General features: G+C 47.8%; 1 protein-coding gene across 3 annotated transcripts in view; it reads left to right on the forward strand.

Moving 5' to 3' along the window:
• EEPD1 (endonuclease/exonuclease/phosphatase family domain containing 1) overlaps nt 1–13,019 on the forward strand; it is a 202,412-nt gene that overhangs the window by 21,553 nt on the left and 167,840 nt on the right. Inside the window, exons 1-2 of one of the 3 annotated variants that reach the window (XM_019418137.2) lie at nt 5,767–6,011; nt 6,555–6,699. The exons of 1 other annotated variant lie outside the window; for it this stretch is intronic. The gene's annotated coding sequence lies outside the window, so the exon portion shown is untranslated. Of the gene's footprint in view, nt 1–5,766; nt 6,012–6,554; nt 6,700–13,019 lie in introns of those variants that run through there. One more of the 3 variants, XM_019418136.2, reaches the window with a different exon arrangement.

The following is a 13,019-nucleotide window of genomic DNA, read 5'->3' on the forward strand; positions in this document are numbered from 1 at the left end:
TTAGTCTCGTCTGTCAGTAGGCGCCATAAAGGCGGGACTGAGTCTGTTCCACCTGAAATTGTACCTCCCGGGCCTTATATGGCTGAAGGAGGCGGGGAATGAGTGAAGGCCTGGGGGGAGCGGGCAGCAGGATTAGGGAAACACAGTTCCGGTCCTGGTTTTGTGCTAATTTCCTGAACAACGGTTTGGGGAGCCCTCTTCCTCTCTGAGATGCTCTTTCCTCACCTGATGAGAGACGCTGGATCACACCCATGGGTGTCAAACCTCAGGGAGTGTGGGAATCACTTGGGGGGCTGCGTAAGGCCGAGTCTAGCCCTACTTCACGCAGATCTCGCGTGGGGCCAGGTCCGCATCCTGAATGAGCCCCAGAGATGCTGACACTTGTTGGTCGGTGGCGGGGGCGTGGGGGAGGGGTAGGCATTATAAGGAACACTGAGCTGGGCGAATTCCGAGGTCCTAGCTATGGCATTGTGTGGTTTATTCAGTTAGCAAACCTGAGAACCTGGCATGAGGAAGAAAAAGAGGACTGAGCGAAAGTGTTACTTCTCAGAACTTCCCTTCCTCCCACAGCTACCAGGCAATGCCGTCTGTCCATAAAACGTGTTGTGGAGATCTCGGTGCCATGTCCTCTCAACTCACCACACTCGGAATCACCACTTTTTGCATATGGGAACGCAGTACAATGTGTCCATGTTCACAGTGTCCTAGAAACACTGAAATGTTGTAAGCCGGCTCCAGATTTGGGGCCCCGGATGCCCTAGTTCATCGCTGCCGGGAATGCACATTGCAAGGGGAGAAAATGCTAGGCAATCTTCTCTCTCTCCTTCCTCCCCCTTTAAAAGACACCGAAACCCACATAAAGCCGGTGTGTAGCTTAGGAGCTGTGAGGGGACCATCCCTTAATCACTGCTCATGTCACTGCTTTGCCAGTCACCCCAGAAGCCCCTCTACGGCCTCTCCCCACTCCTTCCCTTTTCCTAAAAGTGAACACTCTCCTGACTCGTGGAGTTACCACCTCCTGACATTTCTTTACAGTCCCATCGCCTGGCGGTGCATTCCTGGTCTCTCGAGTTCCGTCTTGCCATTTCAACGCATTTGTTGTCTTTCAGTGCCATTGGATCTACAGGTTTCCCTCCTCTGTCTAAAGCAGAGGAACATTTAACCTGCAGAGTTTCTCATAGTCTGGATCTTGCTGGCTGCCTATTCATGGTACAATTCAACGTGTTCCTCTGTGCTGTGTATTTCCTGGGATTTGGCAGCTGAAATCAGAGGTTTCGTTAGGCTTGTTTCTAATCCTTTTGGCAAGACATTAGATGGCAGTGTATTCTTGCATCGGGAGGCACATAATGTCTGGTTTTCTCTCCCTTCACCCTCCTCTTTTCCCTTCATCTTCATTCTCTCCCTCCTCTTCTTTTCCCCCTTCTCCTCCTCCTCTATCTCCACTCTCAATACACAGTCTGTGGTCCTTTGTAGGGCAGCCCCAGGCTCCAGATGTGGAAGTGGACAGGAGCGGAGGTGGCCATGTGCTCAGCTAGGGGAACAGGCTTGTGCAGTCATGACCTTGGCCATACCAGCTGATCTGAGCCCAGATTCTTTGACCACTGAAGAGTTAACATTTTTAAGGGGTTCTTCATCCTGCTGTAACCTCGAGTCCACTGAGCATGGCTGCAAAGGGCGGTCCTCCTCAGCACAGCCAAAGGGCCCCGGGAGCGAGGTCCCCGCTTGCTGGTGTGACGTGGGTGGGTTCCTCAGGACAGGCTTCCTGTATCTTCCCTCAGCACAACAAACCATCCTCAGCCCCTTTGCAGAAACGATTTTGGCCTTTTGGGCCTGACTTTTCGGAAGCCATGGAGACATAGAGTCCAAAAGGATTCATGGAAAGTAAGTGGCCTGGTTTTTGTTTCCCTTTTTCGGCAGATGCCGACGTTCTCTTGCTGTTTGTGCTACAGACACGCTGTGAATGTGTTTCTGAGTGAACTTCTGCCTGTTCCTGTGAAATTTCATGATCTTCTAAGTGAATCGCTCGGCAGTACAAACACCGATACTGAAGAAAAGAACCGTGGGGGAAGACTCATGTAAGGTTCAGTAATAGTATGGAAACATGACCACTTCTGTCGGTCCACACATTGGAAACTCAAACAGTAGGGAGACTTCACTTCGCCAGCTCCAGGAGTAAAATCATTTTCTTTGCTGTTGTTTTTGGCCTTCTGCTGATAAGCACTTGTAGAATAACTAGTTGACCTAGCTCAGTCTTGTCTTTTCTGGGTGCCTGTGGGTGCGAGTGTGTATTTGTGTGTTGTTCACTTAACCCTTGACGCAGTATTTCCAAATAACAGTGAAGATGGAGTTACTCTTCTAAATGGCTCGCTCTCATTTTTTTTTTTTTTTTTTTAATGTGTATTTAGTTTTGAGAGAGAGCGAGCACATGAGCGGGGTAGGGACAGACAGAGAGGGAGACAGAGGATCGGAAGCGAGCTCTGTGCTGACAACAGAGAGCGCTCTGTTCAATGTGGCGCTCGAACTCACGAACTATGAGATCATGACCCGAGCCAAAGCTGGATGCTTAACCGACTGAGCCACCCGGGTGCCCCAGCTGGCTCTCATTTTGAGCACTGGAGGTTTGTCTTGGGAATCCCGTCAGGGCTGAAGATCCACCAGAAGAGATAGAAGAGGGTCTGTTTGTACCCTTGTCGACCAGGGCCCGAGTCCTGTGAGCATTAAGAGGAAAGTAGAAAGAGGAAGTAAGTTGAACATACCGATGTCCTTTGGTTTTGTGGATCTGTTGAAACTTGCAGCTGTGGCCAGCTTGATGGTGGTGGTTGTTTACTATATCATCTTGGATTTGAAGGCTTTGCATCTCCTTCTAAAGCAGTGTGTTTGTCCCTTTGCACCCATGGCCTGAGTCCCCAGGGCGTGGCCAGCCCTCTTCATCAGTCATCCTCCCTGACAGGCCCATGCCCCCAGCCTTCCTTCCACAGGTGTGCTCACCACAGTACTCAGTGCATGTAAGGGGACAGCTATCTTGATCTGGTTTTGCAAGTGCCACGTCTGTGTTCCCTCACTTCTCTTGATAATGTTCCTGGGAGGCCATAGCTAGGCCCCAACGATTGTGCAAGGCCGACCGTTTGCCTAACTCCCCGTTCCGTGGCAGAGACTGTCTCTGGTCTCCTGTTCTATAAATGTTCTATTAAAAAATGTTTCAGAGACCCATCTGTGTCACAATAACAAAATCCGGTGCCATAGCATGCTGCCTGGTGGGAGCAAAATTCAGCTCTTCAATAATCCAAAATGTGTTTTCTTCTGCTTGTCTCCTTCATTTTCACAATAAGTAACGTTGCCGTGTTTGGCTCCCCACGATTCCAGCAAATTCCTGCGTAGAGCCCATTTAAAGGATCGACTTGCTTTGCATACCTCGAGGAGTTCAGCGGATGAGAGAAATCGAACTAACCGAGAAGTGAGATGCTGATGTTCTAAAGCTGTGTTTCCACTTCTTTTTCACATGAAAGGATGTCCCAGACATCATGAAAGTAAATAATGGTATTTTTTAGGGTGGCATACTGACATAAGCTGCCTGTATTAGGTGTAGCCGGGGTTTTTGAGTTTTATGGAATACTAAACGCTAACATAGAAAAGCAGTTAAATTTGAGCATGTCGTGCAAATCTGATGGGGCTTAAAAAGACATTAATCCTTGAGACGAAATGTCTGGTTTGCCTAGGCTCCATATGCTGTACTGTCCTCGCAGAAACTTTCACAGCACTGGATGGCTGGTGTCCTAAATCTGTGACAACCCATGATGAGTCTTATATGTTACACAGTTAAAAGTATTATCTCGCTGTAAATCTGGTTTGGTAAAGCTTTGCTTAATATAGACGTTAAGAAGAAATGTTCTCTTTTCAATGAAGTAATTTCCATAGTTTAAATTGAAGGGACATAAAACAATTGTTTTCCCCTAAGAATCTATTATGTCACAGCTGTAATTCAAGTAGGCTTTGGAGAACACTGCGCTTTTGTCTAATTAGCAATTACTTCAGAGATTGGGTGATTTCCTTGGGAAAGTTGTTCTATTAGGATAGAAGGTCACACATCTCTCTGCCATGTACACAAACACATGCCTTCTGCCTCCCACATCTGTGCTTCCGGTCACTTAACCTTTGAGGCTGATTTCCGGGCCTTTCTACCAGGGCAGAATGTACCTGTTCTTCCCTGAACAGCAGCCTCCCGCCCCCCACCCCCACCTCCCAGGTCCATGTTTTCAGAAAACGAAACCGAAGCCTCCACTTTGCAAATCCTCACGATTGCCAATCTCATATGACAGTTCACCCCCAGGGAGACCAAGCTAAGAGAATGAAGTTAATTTGTTTGAAATGGCCAAGTCAAATACAGGCACACCCCAGCCCCCCAAATAAAGAGGCGCAGTTACATACATGATAGAGGTACAAAACATCAAAGACCAAATATTTATTTCTCAAGACAACAGCGGCACTGAGCAAGCCCTGAATCTGTTGGCCCAGGAAGCCCAGCTGCAAAGGTGAGTCCCCCAGGGGACTCCCAGGGGCTGCACTAACCTGTTAGGCTACTCCATGTCTTGTACGTTTGAGGCCTGTGGCCTTAAGACATCTGAAATGCCTGATCAATGCAGAAGAACCCAAAGGGTCCTGGCCCCAGGAGCCAGTGCACAGGGCCAGGCTATCCGAGGGTCCTTTTTCATGGTCTCTAGTGTTGGGTTGTCCTCAGGTCTGAAATTCCACAATGACAGATTCAACCTTGGTTTCCTGGTGTGCAATTGTCCTTGTGGCAAGAGAAAAACAGTATGTTGAATCATCCCTTTACTCCAGAGCGTCACCGCTGCCTGTCCTCAGTCTGTATCTCCAAAGTCCCCGATTTTTTTGAGTAACTCGGGTCCCAAATTTGGAAAACAGCTCAGCCAAGAGAAAAATTCTCAACCATAAAAAATTAAAAAGGAAAAAAAAAAAAAGGGAGGGCGCCTGGGTGGCTCAGTCAGTTGAGCGTCTTACTCTTGGTTTCAGCTCAGGTCATGATCTCACAGTTCGTGAGATCCAGCCCCGTGTTGGGCTCTGCACCGACAGCATAGGGCCTGCTCAGGATTCTCTCTCCCTGTCTCTCTGCCCGTCTCCCACTCTTGCTTTCTCTCTCTCTCTTTCTCTCTCAAAATAAGTAAATAAACTTAAAAAAAAAAAAAAAAAAGGAAACCCAAAGCAAAGCAATTAAAGCTTTAATTTTTTATGGCCCATGTTTCTATAAATGTAAAGACTAATAGACATCATGAAATATTAACCAAGTCAGTAATCCAGGATTATGTATAATGTCAAATTGGTCCCCATTGTCAATGAAAAAGCTATCAGGCAGCAGTTTCTGAAAACAAACACAAGCTTCCAGATGTCCTAGCAGGGGAGTGAGAGCACACTCAAGGCCTCAGTTTTCAGAAGGGCCAGTCTTGAATGGATCAGAAGACTGTTCTGGACTCCAGGGCAGGGCAGGAAAGAGAACTACACAGGAGGATACAGGCCAGACCTACAGGAAATCTACAGGGGGCTGTGATCTGATGTAGCAGGTGCCTTTGTAGAGGGGGTACCTCTGGCCAGGATTACATTCTGGAGCCATATTTGTTTATGTATCAGTGGATTGTATCAGAGGGGAGGCCCTGCTAGAGGTTGAGCATGTTTTATTCTTTCCTTCAGGGCACACGAGCAGAGGAGGGGCAGAGAGGCAGAGAGAGAGAATCTTAAGCATGTTCTACGGTCACCGAGGAGCCCGATGCAGGGCTCGATCTCATGACACTGAGATCATGACGTGAGCCAAAATCAAGAGTCAGATGCTTAACCAACTGAACCACCCAGGTGCCCCAGGAGAGTTCATTTAGAGGAAGGGGACATGCGGCTCTGTGTGCCAGGTAACTTGGAACCAACTCTGGGCCTGGGAGGGGGTCAAGCACGTGGAGCTGACCTAGGGAGCAGCCACTGGAGCACCTTTGGTTGGCTTAGTGCTTAAGGTATGTGATTGTCCTCCCTAAGAGAACCAGTGCATCCTGGACAGGCTTCCCAGACAGCAATGGGGCTTCTCAGCAGGGCTGGGCAGTGCTGGTGTCAGGGCAACAGTCTTCAATGCAATACCACGTGTCAGGGAGAAAGACCATCAGAACTGAACTGATTGGCTCTAGTTCTCTCTTCTGCTGTTATGTGGAAGTTGGGTCAACCCACTTTGAGGACAGTTAGGGATGCAATGGGACAAGAAGCCTCAATAGGGAAATACATTCTGATCATAGGGTGTATAATATGAGCAATTATTTTGTGGCAGAGCTGTTGTCTGCTGACCCAACAATCCTTCTCTGGAAGAGACCTTTCTGGAAGAACCCACCTCCCATGACAGAGACTTAAAATGCCAAATGCTCACTCTCGCAGATCATCTTTGTATGTGGTCCGGTTTGGGTCAATTAGACCATGGGATAGTTTACTAGGAGCTTGAGGGGAATTTTTTTTTTTTCTCCTGATAAAAAGAGAGGGATAAGCCTCTTTCTTTCTTGTCTTAAACACAGTTTGAATGTGGACATGACATTTGGAGCTGTGTCAGGAATATTGTGACCATGACAGAAAGGCCAGGAGAGTCACATAGAAGTCAACTCAGGACTCTGACATTGCACAGCCACCAGACCAACTACCTACCTCAGGACCTCCTGTTAGGTGAGAAAATACCTTCTGCCTTTATTATTATTATTTTTAGTTGGATATCCTATTAATTTTAGTTGAAAACATTTCCATTGATTAGTAATGTCTTTGGTTGTAAATGACAGAAAACCCAGCTAACCCTAGCTTAAGTCATAGGGACATATACTGTTTACTTGACAAGAAGCTTAAAGGTAGATGGTCCTAAAGTTGGTTCATTGGCTCAGCCATATCACCACGTGGACTCTTTCCATAGGTTTTCAATAGACTCTGACCTCTGGTTGTTGTCTCTTGGTTGCAAAATGGCTGCTGCAGCTCCACAATTCTATCCTTGCATTGGATGGGATGGGGAGAGAAGAGCAGAAAGGGGTCTTCGTCCCCAGCTACCTATTGTCAGGGAAGAATATCTTTCCCAGGATCATATGGCATCCATAGATCAGTCACTGGCAGTAAAGGAATGAGACAGCCATTATTGACTGAAATCAGGTACTATCGGGCATCTGCTTTTTTCTTCTTCCGTTGCTCTTTTCCTTTCAGGCATGTTCACTGCCCTTGCTTGCAGGCCTCCAAGTGGTCTCTGGGGGATAGTCTATGTTTTGGACTTCTGTTAAAGATCAGAGAATGGTTGCTACCCTTTGGGCTTCACTCTATCAGTTGGGCCCATAATTGTTTGTTCCCCAGTCCTAATTGTTTGGAGATGTTTTTAGGGAAAACAAAAACCAAACTAAAAACACAACTTCAGGGGCTGCTTCTACTGCCTTTCTCCCTAGCCAGACCCTAGATCAGTGGTCGGGAACAAGGGGTGAATTTGCACCTACATCCCAGTGGACATTTGGTGATGTCTGGAGACATTTTCTGTTTTCACATCTGGGAAGGTGGTAGTGTTAGTGGTGTCTACTGGGTAGAAGCCAGGGAGACTGCTAAACATCCTGCAGTGCACAGGACAGCCCCCAGGGCAAAGAATTACCCAATCAGAAATGTCAGCAGTGCTAAAGTTGAACAGCTTGGCCCTAGAGGGTGGACCAAGCCAGAAAGCCATCTTTCCTCCTCAATGCCTCCTTGCCTGTGCCTCAGGCCCTTCTAAATAAAAAGAATGTCCATATTCTATGCCTCAGGACACCAACTTGCCCCTGGGCAGTAGCAGTGACCAAGTAAACACTGTGAACTGAGTAGTGGTGTCAAGTCGCTAATTAAATAAACAAATCTCTTCTGAGTATTTTCACTTTTGGAAAAATTGCAGCAATCACTGCATGACTTTTATACAAAATTACAAAGTGTTGCAGCATCGGCAACAGGGTCTCCAACTGCCATTGCATCAGAGACGGGCTCTGTGGGAGGAACGTGACAGGTTCATTCCACGGCTGTTGATGAGCTTTGGAAGTGAGGGAAAGGGCAGCAGAGAAGCGTTCTAGAATTAGCACATGTGTACAATTGTTTTCTGGGCAGGGTCTACCCACCCCTATCTACTTTCCCTTTATTTCTACCAGCTCAAGTGCAAACTTAAAGTTACCTCCTCTTTAGAGCTGTCATTTCTTAATTTTCTCTCTTATAACATACCTTCCTGTTCTTATCCCATCTTCATGCAAAAAGAGAGACAAAGTGAGGGAAGGGAGAGAAATGGTGCAGGTAAGCAAGAGTCTCCTCTTTCCAGTGCTGGAGTGGGCTATTTTAGGAGACATTTCAGAGTTTTCTCCTTAAGTAATCATTTCACCGGGAGACCGTGGAAGTAAAGGCACAGGTTTGGCCCCTGTGATAAAGAGGCCCCTATGCGAATACAATGTCGTAAACCAGAAGTTTCTCTCTGGTGTAACTGTCTGAGTAGGTGGTTTCAGGCCGTAGGGTGGCTCAGGGGTGTCCAGGTCCTGGGCCCCTTTGTTCTGCGAGCTGCTTCTACCTCACTGTCAAGGCTGGCTGTGCCAATTCCCACTGTCACCCCCACATTCCAGCCAGCCCGACATTGGGACATTACCTGCACGCGGCATTCAGTACTTCTGCTCAAATCCAACAGGCCTGGACTTACTCAGCTACGTCAACCTACTAGGGTGGGAAGTAGAAAATGCAACCTTTTTTTTGGGGGGGGGGGTGGGATGGGGGGTGCCAGGGTGCTAGCTACAACGTGAGAGTTCTGTTGCTAAAATGCTTGCTAAGTGTCATGCTCTGTGTTGGGTTTTACAAGGATCACTTCATTGAATCCTCACAATAAAAATAGATACAGTTTAGTCTCCATTTTACAAACCTCAAAGCTGAGGCACAGAAGAAAGGCCCCACCCCAGCCGCAGCTCTTTATTTGTTAAGGGAGTGCTGGTGAGGGAGGTGGGAAGGAGGAAAGGACAGGATGGAGAAGAGAGAGGAAGCCGGTAAGAGGTCAGTTTCAGGCAAATTCCTAGCCCCAACTTGATCCTGATCCTGCAGAAAGCTCTAGAACTGAGTTGAATCTTGGAATTTTCCCTTCAGGCGAGGGAGCTGAGCATTCACAACCACCCACAACAGTCAGGTGCTGGCAGTCACCCTGGAGGGAGTCCCCGGGTGCTCCCAGTGCCCTGCCCCGGGTGCCCAGCCAGCTCCTGAAACCCAAGGGCAGTTCTCTGAAAAGGGTCACAGGGATGAGAGAGCCAAGTTCAGGAGTGACGTGGGCACACGGAACCAGTAGGAGGGGATGAGGGGCTGCTGGCAGGGCACTGCAGTATCCGCTACTCCTGCTCAATGGCACCTCCCTGCACATCCTGCTGGCACCTGGTTAAAGAAATCCCAGGACCAAGTTCGCTCAGCGGAGTTTGTCATGTGAGCGGTCAGTCCTTGCTCCCCACCCCAACACGTGCATTTTAATTGATCACACTTAGAAAATGTTTGCCCTGAAAAATGCTTCATTAAATCATTCACGGAGTGATATCTACTGAGCGCCTTCTGCTAGGCTCCGATGAGGGGCTGGGCATACAGAGGCTAATAAGACAGAGTGATCCATTTCCCCCCAGGAGTTCACTGGCTGCAGGACTAGAAAGGCGGAAAAATGAATCAATTTTAGATTTAGAATAATCAACATAGTAGAGAACTGCTTTGTTCAGGGCATTTGGAGGTGAGAGGGAAGAAGCAGAAAACATTTGACAGGGTGACATTTGATTCTGGGTTTTAAAGAATGAACATCAGCCCCCCCCCCTTTTTTTTTAAATGTATCTATTTTGAGAGAGAGAGAAAAGAGAGAGAGAGAGAGAGAGAAAACGAGCATGAGAGAGGGAAGGGCAGAGAGAGAGAGGGAGACAGAGAATCCAAAGCAGGCTTCATACTCTCAGCACAGACCCCAATGCTGGGCTCAAGCTCACAAACTGTGAGATCATGACGTGAGCCGAAGTCGGCCTGAGCCAAAGTCAGACACTTAACTGACTGAGCCACCCAGGCACCCCAAATAAAAGCCCTTTTAAGCAGCCTGTGCAAAACCATGGTAGTAAAAGGAGCTGTGTCTGTGCTGTGGGCCAAAAAGTTGCTGGATGAATGAAAGTGTGAAGGAATTAAGGAATGAATTGTCCCAGTGCTTGGTGATTCTCAGGGGGAGGGAAGGTCATCTGAAAGTCACTACTGTAAGCAGATTTCTGCCCAAACTACACAACCCTCTCCCTGTCATCCTCTTGGCCCGCCAGGAGATTCTAGCACACCCTTCTAGGACAGGAGACTCCTAAGTGTGAACACCTGTTACCCTCAGGTACGAGGGGCAGAATGAAAAGGGGAGAGCTAGCACTGTTGGCTTGTAAGAGTGTTCTTTTTCCTTCCATCATTGTCCAAAACTGACCGATGTATAACTTGGCTGCAGCATTCCCTTGTGAAGATAAATAAGCATCAGGAAGCTTCACCTCCCCCTTTGAAAACCAGGGGAATAAAAATAGTGGTCCTGGTCCTGAAGTTACTTCAAGACTTGTAGGCAGCCCATATCTCTCAGGATAAAATATAAATGGAATCTCCCCTCTCCCAGAGCACAGGTCCTCAAGGTTAAGTTCACGGCCTCATGAAATGTGAAGTGCAGTGTGTCATCGGGCAGGGCAGGGGCCTGGAGTGGAGGCGGGAGGAGTGGGGGGAGGTTCCTCACCTTTGCTTCCTGCCAGCCCTTGGACAATTAAAGACCCCACATATCTTTTATGGGTTAGCTTGATGAGACCATTGGTTTAGTGACAATAATATAAATCTGGGAAAAGACCCTGTATTTTCAAATAAAACAAGAAGAAACTGGCTGAATAAAAGAAAATGTGTATTCTAGATCTTTTGTTCTCTCCAGCATGATTTCCTAGGCCCTCTCTCTGTGTCAGAGGAGTAGCTCCTGTGAAAGTTCACCCTGCAAATCTCCAGTGTCTTTTAATGTCACACTCTCTGTCCTTTGGAAATTGCCTTCTCCAGAGTCTCCTGGGGGCTCAAGCCTGTGGAAAGGATATTTAAAATAGATATCTCCTTATAGTGGGAGAGAGCCAAAGCATAAGAGACTCTTAAAAACTGAGAACAAACTGAGGGCTGATGGGGGGTGGGAGGGAGGGGAGGGAGGGGGATGGGTATTGAGGAGGGCACCTTTTGGGATGAGCACTGGGTGTTGTATGGAAACCAATTTGACAATAAACTTCATATATTGAAAAAAAATAGATACCTCCTTTAATAATGGAACACATTAGTCAAGTGCAAGCCTTGGGGTGGCCTTCACTGCCCTTGGTCTCTGTCCCCAGATGTGCTGGGGTATACACCCCAGGCTGGCAGAGCCCCTAAAGTCCTGTGATAATTTATTGGAAGGCACTTGGCAAACAAAGTCTGATTATGACACCATGAGACTAATCTCTTGGTTACAAGTGTCAAATACCTGTAGCTAAGAATTGGAAAGAATATTACTTTCTTTCTGAGAATTTACACTTTGGCCAGCTTTAGAGGAGGAATTTCTAAAGTTTATTTATTTTGAGAGAGAGCGAGAAAGAGGGGAGGGGCAGAGAGAGAGAGAGAGAGAGAGAGAGAGAGAGAGAGAGAATCCCAAGCAGGCTCTGCACTGTCAGCGCAGAGCCCAATGTGGGGCTCAAACTCACAAACCGTGAGATCATGACCTGAGCCAAAATCAAGAGTCCAAGAGTTGGACACTCAACCAACTGAGCCACACAGGCACCCTCGTGGAGGAGTTTTATGAAGGAGGGGATGTGTTTATGGAGTCACTGTGCTTTTCCTTCACCCTGCTTCTTTAATACTCCCACCCACAGAGCCCTGCATGGTGGGTGCAATGTTCCCATTTTACAGATGTTTTGCACATTATCGCATAGGTGCAATAGAGTCAGGAACTTTTAACCTTGAGTTTGCACCCAGGTCTCTTCGACTTGATAAATTCTACTTTTCTTCCTTAATGCAACCTTAACTTCAAATTAAACCTTTTTCTAAGAATGAAACATGTCTACACTCACCCCCTCCGTTGGAAGTGAGAAACTGGGTTTGTTCTCTGTCCCTCACGTGTCTCACCCCTCTTAGGCAGAGGACAGGCCTGGAGGAAACGGAAGAAGACCCCAAACTCTAACCTGAAGTTCTCGGACCAGATATGTTTCAAAACCAGAAGTTGAAAATTCAGCCTTTCCCGATTTTATAAAGAAATCGTAGTGCATATGTCCTGTCTTGCCTAATACCTGGTGGCATCTGGGGCAGTGCCCTGAAATGAATCCTACTAATACTTCTCCAGTGAAATATTCAGCCAAGGGGGATAGATATAGATCATAAAGAGTTGCATATGAATTTAGGTCAGGTTTTTGCTACCAAATTGGAAACATCAAAGTTTGGGTTTTCAGAGCTTTGGGCCTTCAGGAATCACTGTAAGGGATAGCGGACTTTGTAGGTTGCATTTGTGGGGTCTTCTGCTCATATAAATCCTCGCTGGATAAACCTGGGGGGAAGGGCAGGAGAGGCGCCTTGGTCTGGAGTCTTTGCAGCTGCTCCAGAGGGAGGAAACCCCACTCCCTGGGCACTTCCGGGACACAAGGAACGAGCAGCCGGATGTGCTCACAGACTGTCAGGTGGAGGTGGGTTCCTTAGGGAAAGTACTGTTCCTCCCTGGTCCACTAAGTGGGGAGGGAGCAGAGGGTAAGCCTTGGGTGCCACCAGTGGTCCCGTGCAGCTCTGAGGCCCACTGTGAGCCTGGGCCAACCCTGGAACCAGGGCTGAGCCTCCTCCATGCCCTCTGTGCCCCGGGCAGGCGTTACCCACCCCGACTCATCACCGTCTGGGGGTGTGGGGCATGGGACTTCACTGCCTGGATCAGAGTTTGACCCACTAGGCACCAGCTCAGCTGGGGCCTGATGACTTATGTCTGTTTCTTTCCAGAAAATGAACATGGTAATAAC

Source organism: Panthera pardus, unplaced genomic scaffold, assembly GCF_024362965.1.
Source record: "Panthera pardus isolate Hobbes unplaced genomic scaffold, ASM2436296v1 HiC_scaffold_8, whole genome shotgun sequence".
Classification (NCBI taxonomy): domain Eukaryota; kingdom Metazoa; phylum Chordata; class Mammalia; order Carnivora; family Felidae; genus Panthera; species Panthera pardus.